The sequence below is a fragment of the Puma concolor genome, chromosome D1 (genome assembly GCF_028749965.1).
Source record: "Puma concolor isolate L17-30 chromosome D1, mPumCon1.1.hap2, whole genome shotgun sequence".
Lineage (NCBI taxonomy): Eukaryota > Metazoa > Chordata > Mammalia > Carnivora > Felidae > Puma > Puma concolor.
In genome coordinates, this window is record NC_141676.1 from 98,241,913 (window position 1) to 98,257,005 (window position 15,093).

At 39.5% G+C, this 15,093-nt stretch overlaps 1 long non-coding RNA gene across 11 annotated transcripts in view; it reads left to right on the plus strand.

Moving 5' to 3' along the window:
• LOC147576915 (uncharacterized) overlaps positions 1 to 15,093 on the plus strand; it is a 69,259-nt gene that overhangs the window by 34,646 nt on the left and 19,520 nt on the right. The window lies entirely within an intron of this gene.

Consider the following 15,093-nt stretch of genomic DNA (forward strand, 5'->3'; position numbering starts at 1 on the left):
GCTCACCCCTTCTGTCAGAATGCCTAGAATCCCTAGCCCTGCAGAGACACCAAGTAAGTACCTGTAAGACCTCAGAAATTTTGTTGTTAATTTACAGCCTAGATACCAGCTTTGTGAACCATGAGAGATTTCTCTCTGCTTCACAGCCTGTATTCTAGCTTTTTGAGTCACTAGAAATTTCTATTTGCTATTTAGTTCCATCCCTATCTTTATATAGTCAAGGAGAGCTCTCTCTGCTCTACTCTTCTTTCACTCTTTGGCAGTTGCTGCTCTGCACTCCAAAGTGACTGAGAAAGAGTTCTCTCCTCTTTCTGCCTTGCTCGTATACTTCATTGAGCATTCTATTTACTTAGGAAAGATCTGAGCACCTTATACGGGATCTCTCTAAGCCCTTCTGCACTGTCTCAGCCTTTAGCATATGATCCATGTGCCCTTGGTGAGGGCCTATGGTAAATAGCAGGTAGGTGCATACTCTGTGGCTGGGGCTCCTTGGGATTCTAGTTCATCATGCTAGTTCACTTGCAGTCATTAAAAATTCATTAAAATGTGGCTGGCTTCACCCTATCACCTGCTATGATGCATTCCTTTCATCTTTCAGCTTCTCTGCTAGGATGAAATATCTATAGGTCTTGACTGTTAAGGGAAGGACTCTTTACCCTCTAGATTTCAGTGTAGTTAGGTTTATTTTCTGTCCTCAGGTCTCTGGTAGGTTTAAAAACTGATTTTGTAGCTTATCTGATTTGTTGGTATTGTTAGGATAGCAGTAACAATCTTTTGTGAGTCAAAGTTGGAAGGCCTGGAACTTGGATTTTAATGACCTCTAGTAGACAGGAGGCAAAGTCAGGATCTAAGGAACGGTAGGAGGTAGAATCCAAGATTCTAACATAAGTTGGAACTCTAAAAAGGGTTGATGTAGAAACTGACCACTCAAAGGGGAACTTACTTGTTTAGGTTGGCTGTATGATGAGTAGGAAAAGAGAAAAAGAATCTACTTGAGAAATTTGAACCACAAGCATACACTCTTGCTTTTGGGGACAGAATTCACTCTACCTGTGTGGTCTGAATACCACCAAGCCAGATTTCACTTTAAAGTAACCATAGGTTGGTATTGTCCGTATATGCCTGGCAGGAGCAAAGCAAATCTTCCCTGTATAATTGATATAAAACATGGATTTCAGCTCTTTCTATACCCAGAACAGTCATGACTCATGGTCCTGAAGCATGTAGCGGCTCCAAAGCCTTGGATGCTAGACATACTAACTGAGGCTTATGTCCTTTGTGCACCCGCTGGGCCCTCTTGTTATTTTACTGAAGAACAGACTCAAGTGTGCTCTGAAAGGAGAAAAAGGAGATCTACCTGCAGTGTTCCTTAAGATTGATGGCAGGCTGTATACCGATATAGGATACCCTACTAGTTTTATGGATGTCTTCAATATTGACAATAGTGGTGAGAATTTCCATCGAATCTATGACCCAAGGGTCATGTTGCTGTTCATCAAACTATGCCGGAGGAGGCCACGTATAAGTTCTATGAAATGAGAAAAATCTTTGTAGGTACCACCCAGATTGACATCTTCTTGATTGATTTGGAGCTTGACCAAATCAATTAGGCATTTCATCAAGTTCCGCCAGCCTACGTATGTTGACTGAACGTGCTAACCTGGGACACCAATAGAGAGAGACAAGCTGCTCTTGATGTGACTCATGTGAAAGATGGCAGTAGCTTTGCCACCAGGCTTTCTAAAATATTCATCTTTGGAGAAGACGATAATCATGGATTTCCCTGCCCAAAAGAAAGAATACTTGCCTCATCATTGCTAAAGACAGAGACTATTATCCAAACAGAGCAATGGGTGAAATAATTTCCAATAAGAAAAATGGAGAGCTCCTTGCAGTTAATTAAGGATATATTAGCACGGGGGAGAAAACAAAAACAAAACACTATTTTAAGAGAATTTCCAGGGCGCCTGGGTGGCTTAGTTGGTTAAGTGCCTGACTTTGGCTCATGTCACAATCTTGGGGTTTGTGAGTTTGGGCCCCGCTTGGGGCTGTGCTGACAGCTGAGAGCCTGGAGCCTGCTTCGGATTCTGTGTCTCCCTCTCTCTCTGCCCCTCCCCCATTCGTACTCTGTCTCTCTTTCTCTCAAAAATAAATACACATTAAAAAATTTTTTTAAAAAGGAATTTCCACCAAGGAACATATACTCACAGTTTTTTCTTAATTACTAAAGCCCATGAAGAAACAAGCCCAAGTAAATGAAAGTCAACAGGAACAAAAATAATAATACATTGAAGGATCAGACTCCCAACATTGATATTGCAATTACTATATACAGATTACATATCAACAGTGTTTAGTCTGTCTAAATTTTGTATGCATAATGAAAATGAGAATCTTAAAATCATAGTGTTGAATGAAAAAAAGCAAGTCTAAAATCCTTAACACGGATAAACAAATTTTAGTCTACTTGTACAGCAGCATATCATAGAGCAGTTTGAAAAAGCACTAGACCTATTCGTACCAACACAGATGAATCCCAGAAATAGAATGAAGAGTGAGAAAAGCATTTGAAATACATATAATGGAAGTTCTTTTATGTAAGTTTCAAGACCTAGAAAAATCAAACATTATGCTGTTAAGTGATACATCATGTATCGTAAAACTAATTAAAAAAATTTTTTTAACATTTATTTTTGAGAGATAATTTTTAAAAGTAGCTGATAATTGGGGCGCCTGGGTGGCTCTGCCAGTTAAGCGTCCAACTTCAGTTTAGGTCATGATCTTGCAGTTGGTAAGTTCGAGCCCCACGTCAGGCTCTCTGCTGTCAGTGCAGAGCCTGCCTTGGAGCCTCTGTCCCCCTCTCTCTCTCTGCCTCTCTCTCTCTCTCAAAACTAAATAAACATTAAAAAATTAGCTAATAGTTTATAATTCAGAATGTTGGTTTCATATGAATGGTAAGAAATTGAAGAAGATCAGAGAGGGAGTATAGTTGGCTTAACAGATTTATTGGGTTGTGTTTTATTACTTAAACCAGGAGGCTTAACAGACAGGTATTTGTTTTCATTACCATTATTTAAGTATAGGAATATGTGTCATTCACTATTTCATATGAATGAATTATTTATTTTTTTTAAACTCAAATCTTTTTTTTTTTTTTTTTAAACGTTTATTTATTTTTGGGACAGAGAGAGACAGAGCATGAACGGGGGAGGGGCAGAGAGAGGGAGACACAGAATCGGAAACAGGCTCCAGGCTCTGAGCCATCAGCCCAGAGACTGACGCGGGGCTCGAACTCACGGACCGCGAGATCGTGACCTGGCTGAAGTCGGACGCTTAACCGACTGCGCCACCCAGGCGTCCCAACTCAAATCTTGTTTTAAGATCAGTGATCTAAATCCTTGTTAGGAAGACCTCCCTGAATCTGCAGCGGTTTTTTCTCCAAAGACAGAATATCAAACAGGTCCATCTAGTGGTGAATTAGAGAATCTCAAACAAGGAATAAACGAATAATACATGAGGATGTAAGGCTTTTTGTTCAAAAATAGCCCATTCAACCAATAATCCAGTTAAACAATGGGCAGAAGACATGAGTAGATATTTCTCCAAAGAGACACATGAAAAAGATGCTTAATATCACTTATCATCAGGGAAATACACATCAAAACCACAATGAGATACCACCTCACACCTGTCAGAATGGCTGAAATTCACAACACAGGAAGCAATGGGTGTTTGGGAGGATGTGGAGAAAGGGAAACCTTCTTGCACTACTGGTGGGAATGCAAACTAGCACACCCACCCTGGAAAACAGTATGGAGCCTCCTCAAAAAGTTAAAAACAAAACTACTCTACAATCCAGCAATTGCACTACTAGGTAGTTACCCAAAGGATGCAAAAACACTGATTTGAAGGGATACATGCACCTCGATGTTTAATGATCGCATTATCAACAGTAGCCAAAGTATGGAAAGATGCCCAAATGTCCATTGACTGATGAACGGATGAAGAAGATGTGGTGTATACATAAAATGGAATGTTAGCCGTAAAAACGCATGAAACCTTGCCATTTGCAATGACCTGGATGGAGCTAGAGAGTACTATGCTAAGTGAAATAAGTCAGAGAAAGACAAAAAATACGATTTCACTCAGATGTGGAATTTCAGAAACAAAACAGCATACCTGTCGCAGGCAGAGGCAGATTTTTCCCCTTCCTTCCAGTGCTGTGGCATTTTCCTCCGGACCTCCTATTTATTGCATCGTCCCTGCCTGAGTATTGGAGAACTCCTTCCTACTTTTTTTTTTTTTTTTGCCTAAGCTCAAATGCTGCCCTCACTTCACCTCTAAGGTCATAAGATGAATTCATGCCACTATTCAAGATATACGTCATTCTAGACGTGTGAATAAATTGTTGAATGAAAATGTGCAGAGTACGGAACTGTTGGTGGCATATGTTCCCATTTGTATCTTTTTAAAGTTTATTTTGAGAGAAAGAGAGTGTGCACATGCACACGAGCAGGGGAGGGGCAGAGAGAGGGGAAGAGAGGAGAGGAGAATCCCAAGCAGGCTCCACGCTGTTCACGAGCAGGTTAGTGAGTCCTGATGGGGGGTTCGATTCCATGAAGCGTGAGATCATGATCTGAGCTGAAATCAGGAGCCGAGTGCTTAACCAACATAGCCACCCAGGTGCCCCCATTTGTATTTTTAAAAAGGATATATGTGTGTTTTCATATATCTAGACTATCTGGGGAAGGACAAAGAAGAAAGCGATAACCTAGGCCTTTGGAGGGGGGAGGACTCTTGGAGAAATTGAGAAGGAGACTTTGTTTTTCTTTCACTGTCTACTTATTGATGCTCATTGAGTTTTGTTGCAATGTGCATATATTACTCCCTCATACAAATTTTACAGAGAGAAAATGCTATGTATTCTATACATGTAGATGCCATCACACTGATAAACTTCCTACAGATAAAGCACATTGATGCTTTCTAACAGATTTTATATCTTATATCTAACAGATTTTATATCCAGTTATAAAACTGGATGATATATGTGTATAAACATGTATATGTTTATGCGCTGTGGCATAGGACAAACTTAGATTGTCAGGAGAAGGGTCTTGCTTGGATCGAAAGGCTCTCTCCTGTGTGTCTTTGGAAATACTCACTGCCCTTAACATTTAGCTATAACTTTTAGCTTAAAATGATTTATCTTAACAACTGACTTTTTTCCCGATTAAGTTGAAAAAAATCAGTTTACCCTTTTTGTTTATGTTTGAGTCTTGTTTCTTTATAAACCCAGTGAAATGTAACAGCAATCTCAAACTGACACATAACCTTTGCAAAGATCTACTTCAGACACTAACTGGAAGAAACACTATAATTCCGTTTGTCTTAACAAACTCCAAAATGAATGTGCAATCAAGTATCACCAGTGAAAACGTGAGTGTTTTCTGAGCAAATCTTTTGTAGTGGATGGAGAGTGCTTGACTCCTCAACATTTGCTCCCCCTTCCCATTGTAAGGCAGCAGTGAGCTTCCAGGAACTGACTTGAGCTCCATTGATGTGCCCTGGTTAGGAAGCCAGTGATTCTTTCTTTCTTTCTTTCTTTCCTTTCTTTCTTTTCTTTCTTTCTTTCTTTCTTTCTTTCTTTCTTTCTTTCTTTCTTTCTTTCTTTCTTATTAAAAAAAATTTTTTTTAAATATGAAATTTATTGTCAAATTGATTTCCATACAACACCCAGTGCTCATCCCAACAGGTGCCCTCAATACCCATCACCCACCCACCCCTCCCTCCCACCCCCCATCAACCCTCAGTTTGTTCTCAGTTTTTAAGAGTCTCTTATGCTTTGGCTCTTTCCCTCTCTTACCTCTTTTTTTTTTCCTTCCCCTCCACCATGGTCTTCTGTTAAGTTTCTCAGGATCCACATAGGAGTGAAAACATATGGAATCTGTCCTTCTCTGTATGACTTATTTCACTTAGTGTAACACTCTCCAGTTCCATCCACGTTGCTACAAAAGGCCATATTTCATTCTTTCTCATTGCCACGTAGTACTTCATTGTGTATATAAACCACAATTTCTTTATCCATTCATCAGTTGATGGACATTTAGGCTCTTTCCATAATTTGGCTATTGTTGAGAGTGCTGCTATAAACATTGGGGTACAAGTGCCCTTATGCATCAGCACTCCCGTATCCCTTGGGTAAATTCCTAGCAGTGCTATTGCTGGGTCATAGGGTAGATCTATTTTTAATTTTTTGAGGAACCTCCACACTGTTTTCCAGAGCGGCTGCACCAGTTTGCATTCCCACCAACAGTGCAAGAGGGTTCCCGTTTCTCCACATCCTCTCCAGCATCTATAGTCTCCTGATTTGTTCATTTTAGCCACTCTGACTGGCATGAGGTGATACCTGAGTGTGGTTTTGATTTGTATTTCCCTGATGAGGAGCGACGTTAAGCATCTTTTCATGTGCCTGTTGCCCATCTGGGTGTCTTCTTTAGAGAAGTGTCTATTCATGTCTTCTACCCATTTCACTGGATTATTTGTTTTTCGGGTGTGGAGTTTGGTGAGCTCTTTATAGATTTTGGATACTAGCCCTTTGTCCGATATGTCATTTGCAAATATCTTTTCCCATTCCATCGGTTGCCTTTTAGTTTTGTTGTTTCCTTTGCAGTGCAGAAGCTTTTTATCTTCATGAGGTCCCAATAGTTCATTTTTGCTTTTAATTCCCTTGCCTTTGGGGATGTGTCAAGTAAGAAATTGCTGCGGCTGAGGTCAGAGAGGTTTTTTCCTACTTTCTCCTCTAGGGTTTTGATGGTTTCCTGTCTCATATTCAGGTCCTTTATCCATTTAGAGTTTATTTTTGTGAATGGTGTGAGAAAGTGGTCTAGTTTCAACCTTCTGCATGTTGCTGTCCAGTTCTCCCAGCACCATTTGTTAAAGAGACTGTCTTTTTTCTGTTGGATATTCTTTCCTGCTTTGTCAAAGATTAGTTGGCCATACTTTTGTGGGTCTATTCTGGGGTTTCTATTTGATTCCATTGCTCTATGTGTCTGTTTTTGTGCCAATACCATGCTGTCTTGATGATTACAGCTTTGTAGTAGAGGCTAAAGTCTGGGATTGTGAGGCCTCCTGCTTTGGTCTTCTTCTTCAAAATTACTTTGGCTATTCGGGGCCTTTTGTGGTTCCATACAAATTTTAGGATTCCTTGTTCTAGCTTCGAGAAGAATGCTGGTGCAATTTTGATTGGGATTGCATTGAATGTGTAGATAGCTTTGGGTAGTATTGACATTTTAACAATATTTATTCTTCCAATCCATGAGCACAGAATGTTTTTCCATTTCTTTATATCTTCTTCAATTTCCTTCATAAGCTTTCTATAGTTTTCAGCATACAGATCTTTTACATCTTTGGTTAGGTTTATTCCTAGGTATTTTATGCTTCTTGGTGCAATTGTGAATGGGATCAGTTTCTTGATTTGTCTTTCTGTTGCTTCATTATTAGTGTATAAGAATGCAAATGATTTCTGTACATTGATTTTGTATCCTGCAACTTTGCTGAATTCATGTATCAGTTCTAGCAGACTTTTGGTGGAGTCTATCAGGCTTTCCATGTATAATATCATGTCATCTGCAAAAAGTGAAAGCTTGACCTCATCTTTGCCAGTTTTGATCCTTTGGTTTCCTTTTGTTGTCTGGTTGCTGATGCTAGCACTTCCAACACTATGTTAAACAACAGCAGTGAGAGTGGACATCCCTGTCGTGTTCCTGATCTCAGGGAGAAAGCTCTCAGCTTTTCCCCATGGAGAATGATATTAGCTGTGGGCTTTTCATTTCTAGGGCCATACCACCCTGAACACGCCCGATCTCATCTGATCTCGGAAGCTAAGCAGGGCAGGGCCTGGTTAGTACTTGGATGGGAGCCAGTGATTGTTTCAAGGACCTAGCCCTACCATTGTTTTTGGGGAAACGTAAATTCGTCCCCCAAAACTGAAGATAAAGACTTCCTCTTTTGGTGGCTTAGGGAGAGGCAATTTCTCTCATCTGCTGGATGTAAATAAAGGAGTAAGCAAGCTTTATTGTAATTGGTAGCTGTCCTCCAACCTGGAGGGGAAACCAGACATGGATTGATACAGACACTGTGGTTATAGAGCAAAGAAAGGGAAAGAAGCTGTGTTCTTGATGACACAAGTGAGTCGCTCAACCAACCAACCCTGGAGCCTGCCCCATCCCTGGACCTCATGTAAATGCCATTTGGTCGGTTTTTTATTGTTTGAGTCAAATTGCTTTGCTTGGTTTTTCTATTACTTTCAGTTGAAAGCATCCTGGTGCATATTTCAATAAACAGTAAGAAAAACCCTCAGTAAGTAAATGACACAATATCAAGGCTAGATTTTGGGTACCCTTCTCCTATTGGATCACTTGAATATTTTAATTGTAAAAGTGCAAATATATTTCAGACCATGGATATTCATATACCCTCCTACTGGTTCTCCTACTAGTATGGTGTAGTGTCTTAGTCTGTTCAGACTGCTCTAACAGAATACCACACACTGGGTGGCTGAAACATCAGATATTTATTTCTCCTGGTTCTGGAGGCTGGAAGGTGGAGATCAGGGTACCAACAGGTCAAGTTCTTGGTGAAGACCTCTTCCTGGTTAACAATGGCCACCTTTTTCTTGCATGCTCACATGGCAGAGAGAGATGATTTCTTTCGTGACTCTTTATAAAAGCACTAATCTCACTGATGAGGGCTCTACTGTCATGACCTTATTACTTCCCAAAGGTCCAACCTCCCAATATCATTACATTTGGGGTAAGGGCTTCAACATATGAATTTTGGGGAGACATAGACTTTCAGTGCATACCATAGAGTATAACATGGATAGTATTAAATGGTAATCCAGGTAAACTATATCTCTACTGTGAGAGAGAGTTAACCCTAGATTAACCATTAAGCAAAATCAGCACATACTTAGGTGTTCTACACAAAACACCTGTAACATAATAGCATATTATTATGCTATAACAAAAATACTATAAACTCGCTGGCTTAAAAACAACAAATATTTATTTCTGACAATTCTGGAGGCTAGGAAGTCCAAGATCAATTTACCAGCAGATTCAGTATCTAGCGAGCACCCACTTCCTGGTTCTTAGATGGCCTTTGTTTCTGGTTTGGTTTTTGTGTTTTTTGTTGTTTTGGTTTTTGTTTGTTTGTTTGTTTTGTTTTTCACCTCCCTGTGTTCTCCGTGGAGAAAGAGATAAGGAATCTCCCCTCTGGGGCCTCTTTTATAAGGGCACGAATTCCATTCACAAGAGCTTCACTCCTAATCACCTCCCAAAGACCCCTCCTTTTAACATCATCACATTGGGGATCAGCATGTGAATTTTGGAAGGATATATTCAGTCTGTAGCGTTAGGGCACTAGAGAAAGAGGGGCATCATGGGGCTTTTTCAAATTGTAATAAAATCAGTTTTAGATCAAGTTTTAGGAATTCAGTACGTCCTGGTGCTTAATCTAGAAACTAACCCTATGATTCAGAAGCTACATATAAGTTGGTTGGCTTTTTATCCATGTATTTAGCTATGCTATTGATTGTACATTCATTATAAACTCCTAATTCAGGGTGGTTTTTTCCCCCCATGTTTCAAGTTTTCTATTTTTTTTGAGTCAGTTTTAATAAATTCAATTTATATTTATAGGAAATTGTTTTGTCTACATTTTCCAGTTGACAGAAAGTTGTTCACAATATTCTTTTTATTTTTTTATTATTTTTTTTTAATGTTTATTTATTTTTGAGACAGAGACAGAGCGTGAACGGGGGAGGGGCAGAGAGAGAGAGGGAGACACAGAATCGGAAGCAGGCTCCAGGCTCTGAGCCATCAGCCCAGAGCCCGACGTGGGGCTCGAACTCACGGACCGTGAGATCGTGACCTGAGCTGAAGTCGGAGGCTTAACCGACTGAGCCACCCAGGCGCCCCCACAATATTCTTTTTAAAATCCCTGCAGCATGTGTTTGTTCATACCCTTTTTTATTCCAACAATTTTTGATTTTTTCCTTTTTCTTTTCCAGTCATTTTTTATTTTCTCTCATTCACTAGTCTTTCTAAGCAACCATCTTGATAAATAATTTTTAAGAAAAAAAAAGAGTAAAGGGAATATTTCTTCCACATGTTAGAATGCATTTTAAATATAGAACTGATCCAAAACAGATGCTACAAAGAGTATGGCAAAGTAGAAAATCTATTAATGTATGAAATTACACATAAAATATATAATGAGTGTCATAAATGAGATTAATGTGTGTATATATGTGTTTATATATGTATATGCATATCATATACTTTGTAAACCTCATCAATAAGGTACATTGAGTCACAGAGAAGGAATATCAGCTAATAAACATTTTAAATCTAGGGGCGCCTGGGTGGCCCAGTCGGTTGAGCATCTGACTTCAGCTCAGGTCATGATCTTTTGGTTTGTGGGTTCGAGCCCCGCGTCGGGCTCTGTGCTGACAGCTCAGAGCCTGGAGCCTGCTTCAGATTCTGTGTCTCCCTCTCTCTCTGCACCCCCACTATCTCTCCTTCAAAAGTAAATAAACATTAAAAATATTTTTTAAAAAATAAACATTTTAAATCTAATAGTGTTAATCATAATAACACAAATCCAAATGGTAATAAAATATCATTTACATCTTATAAAAGAAAAAGTAAGTGTAATAGTTAATTTAGGTATGTGTTCAAGATAACTGGTTAACCCAACATTTGTAAGAATTATTCCTTAATTCATTTTGGATCCCTATTGGACAATATGCATTAAATGCATAGAAATAATACTCACATCCATTGTTCTAATGAGGAATGTCATAAGGATTTATTTTAAAATAATTCAAAAGATAAAACTATATTCATGATGATTAATGCAGCACTAATTATAAAATTGAAAATTGGAAAAACTTTAAATGCTCGACAATAGAGGGAGTGGTCAGGAACAGCATCATCTGTAAACTGGGTTAAACATTACGTGCTTCTGAAAAATTAAAAATGTAGCGTTTGATATGCGTATCACCATTTACTGAGCACTTACTATGAAACAGATACTGTATATATATTACCTCTAAATCTCACAATCAGTCTGCACATTAAGTCCTTTTCCTTCTCAGTGTAAAGCTTCTAGGTCTGGTGCTTTATGAAATTAAGTCACTTGCTCAGGGCAGCGCAGCTGGCAAAGTGGTAGAGTGGAGTGTTCATCCCGTGCCAGTGCTGTGCCTGCCGTACGGGTGGCCCGGTGAGAGTGGAAAGGCCCTACTCACAACCTCTGCTGAAGGAGTGGCCTGTGGCAGCCACATTCTGTACTGTGTGATTTCTGCACTTTTACCACAGCCACCTTTCCTGTTGCTGTCGGGGCCGGGGTCTCACCCCAGGGCAGCCAATCCAAGCTCAGGCTAGCAGCTTCTGATACGGCCTGTCATGGAACGCTCTGCTAGAGAAGAGAGGGATTATCTCCTTTCTTACTCTTATTTCTCTAGTTTTAGGCATAATGAGCAAATCAGGCAGTTGTTGGGAACTGAACTGGGAGAATGTGAGACAAGCTTGGAGGGCGTTTCATAATGCTCTCGAGAGCACTGCTAACCGGGTGAGACAGAGGTCAACTGCTAGATCACCCACGCCAGAAAGACGGGGGTGGGTTCAAATCAGACAGGAAAAATCAAAATATGAAGTAAGGCGAAATGGGTGTCAATCACACTAACTTCTGTAAATAATGCCTGCGTCTGTGAAATCACGCTCATTACATAATCTAGTCCCTTCATGATCTTGTCGCTTCTCCAGGCTCATCTCTTAACTCCAGCTAAGTCAGAAAACTCGTGTGTCTGTAAGTACACTAAGCTGGTTATCGGTTTATTGCTTCTCAGCTCCAGATTTATCCTGCGCCTGAATTAATCAGCATACCATGCCTTCCTCTCCATAGAATGCATTTTCGTTCGTCTACCTTATTCCCTTGCATCTTCCGAGACTTGGTTCAAGAGAAACTTCCTCTGAAAAGCTTTCCGTGATCTTCTCGATCACACTAAAGCCACCTGAGCACAAGTCCATGGAGACCCTCTTGGCTGTCATAGCTTTACCTCAGAAGTTAGTTTGAGTCGTGATCAGATGTGAAATAAGCAGGAGACAAAAGAGAGGATTAAGTAGCAGCTGTCGCAAAGGAGTGACTGAGGAAACAACAGAATGCCGGCTCCTAAAAGTGTTTCCTCAAGAGAGAGGCAGACGCATGAGTTATAATTGCTCACCCATCCTTCTTTTACTTCCTGAGTTAAAGTAGATAATATACACATATATGTATATAAAATATACTTCAATATATATGTATGTGTATATTTGAAAGCCTGAAACAGATAGACTTTTTATCCATTTGTAACTGGGGCAAAACTGATCTGGCTCTACATTAATGAGAATGACACACTATAATAGCAATTTGTGCTACAAACTGTTCTTGAGGTAACCATCTGTGCTACGCAAATAAATTTGCCTCTGAAACTGCAAGACAACACTTACCCAGAGTCCTACAGAGAATCCAGATGCAAATTCGCCTGGCTCGCTGCCTTTGCTGTATCTCTTTGGCTTCCCAGTTTGTGAGCAAATTTATATATAAAATTTAAAAAGCTGGCTCAGGACTCTAGGGTGAGGCAGAAACGTAATAGCAGCAATTTGTATTTGTGTAAGTAGAGTATCTGTCCCAAACGATCAGATCATTTCAAAATATGCTCTCATTCATTTACACCACATTATCAAAAGCCGAGAAGGCTTAAATAAATATTTGAAAGTGATTCGAAGTAAGTATCTGCAGCAGTCTGCATTAGTTTGAACCAGACATGGGTGTTGTGATTTGTATGTCCTTTAGGGAATGTTCCTTAGGGAACAGCACTTTCAATCCAGACATTTTATTTCTCACCAGCTGATTGTTTGAAGTCCCATAAGGTTTTATTTCTTCATCTATTACGCCTAAGATCTACCAAACACTGAGCTCAGAAGTAGAAATAAAATCATAAGACTCAAACTTCGGAACATATAAAACTTAGAGCTTAGCTATACTTGTCTTCCCTAAGCTTTACTGAGATATAATCACATATAAGGTATGTGTAAGTTTAAGATGTACAGTTGTGATGATTTGGTACACATATCTTTTGTGAAATGTTTACCACAGAGAGTTTAGTTAACACACCCTCTTTATCACATAGCGTCATTCATTGGTGTTAATATGAGAACGTTCAAAATCTACTCTGATAGCCACTTGTAATATACAGTATTGTTAACCATGGTCACTGTGCTGTGCATTAGATTCCTGGAGCTCACTCCGCTTGTAACTTGAACTTTGCACCCTTTGATCGACATCTCCTCAGTTCCCCATCTCCAGTCCCTGGCAACCATGGTTCTACTCTTTGCTTCTGTGAGTTTACCTGTTTCAAATTCTGCACTTAAGAGAGATCATAGAGTATTTGTCTTTTCTGTCCGACTTAATTCACTCAGCCTAGTAACCCTCCAGGTCCATCCGTATTGTTGCGATGGCAGGATTTCCCTCTTTTTAAAGACTGTCTAAACACTCCATTGTGTGTGTGTGTGTTATTTATTAATCCATCGACAGACGCTTTGGTGGTTTTCATGCCGTGGCTATTGTGAGTAATGCTGCGGTGAGCACAAGCGTGTGGATGCCTCTTCGAGATAGTGATTTCATTTCCTTTGAATATACACTCAGCAGTGGAACTGCCAGATCGTATGAGAGTTCCATTTTTACATTTTTCCCAGTTTTAATTTTTTGAGTAACCTCCATCCTGTTTTCCGTAGTGGTTTGCCCCAGGTTACATTCCCATCAACAACGCGCCAAGCGTTTCCTTTTCTTCACATTCTTGCTGACAATTGTTATCTCTTGTCTTTTTGATACTAGCCATCCTATCAGGTGTGAGGTGATACCTCACTGCAGTTTTGATCCGCGTTTCCCTGATGATGAGTAATGCTGAGCACCTTTCCATGTACCTGCTGGCCATTTGTATGTCTTACGTGGAAAAATGTCTATTCAGGTCTTTGCCCATTTTTAAATCAGAGAGTGTGTGTGTGTATGTGTGTTTTGCTCTTGTCTGAGCGCCTTTTATATTTCAGATATTCCTTGTCAGAGAGGTGGTTTGCAAATATTTTCTCCCATTCCATAGATTGCCTGTTCATTTTGTTCCTTATTTCTTTTCCTCTGCAGAGCTTTTTATTTTTTTAATTTTATTTCATCATGTGTAATCTGTAATACCCATCCCCCCCCATCCACCTCCCATCTGGTAGCCATTAGTTTGTTCTCTATAGTTAAGAGTCTGTTTCTTGGTTTGTGTCTCTTTTTTTCTTTGCTCATTTGTTTTGTTTCTTAAATTCCACACGTGAGTGAAATCATATGGTACCTGTCTTTCTCTGACTTATTTCACTTAGCATTAAATCCCTAGCTTCATCCATGTTGTTGCAAATGGTAAGATTTCATTCTTTTTTTATGGCCAAGTAATATTCCATTATTTATATATACCGCATCTTCTTTATCCATTCATGCATTGATGGAGAGTTGGCTGCTTCCATAGTTTGGCTATTGTAAATAGTGCTACAACAAACATAAGTGTGCATGTATTCCTTTGAATTAGTGTTTTTGTATTTTTTGGGTAAATACCCAGTAGTACAATTCCTGGATCATAGGCTAGTTCTATTTTAAATTTTTTGAGGAGCTTTGGTAATGTCTTCCACAGTGGCTGCACCAGTTTGCATTTCCACCAACAGTGCAAGAGGGTTCCTTTTTTGCATATCCTTGCTAACACTTGTTGTTTCCTGTGTTTTTTGTTTTTGTTTTTTACTGTTAGCCATTCTTACAGGCATGAGGTGATATCTCATTGTAGTTTTCATTTACATTTCCCTGATTATGAGTGATGTGGAGCATCCTTTCATGTGTCTTTTGACCATCTGTATGTCGTCTTTGGAGAAATGTCTGTCCATGCCTTCTGCTCATCCTGCCCATCTTTTAATTGGTTTATTTATTTGGGGGGTATTTAGTTGTATCAGTTATTTATATATT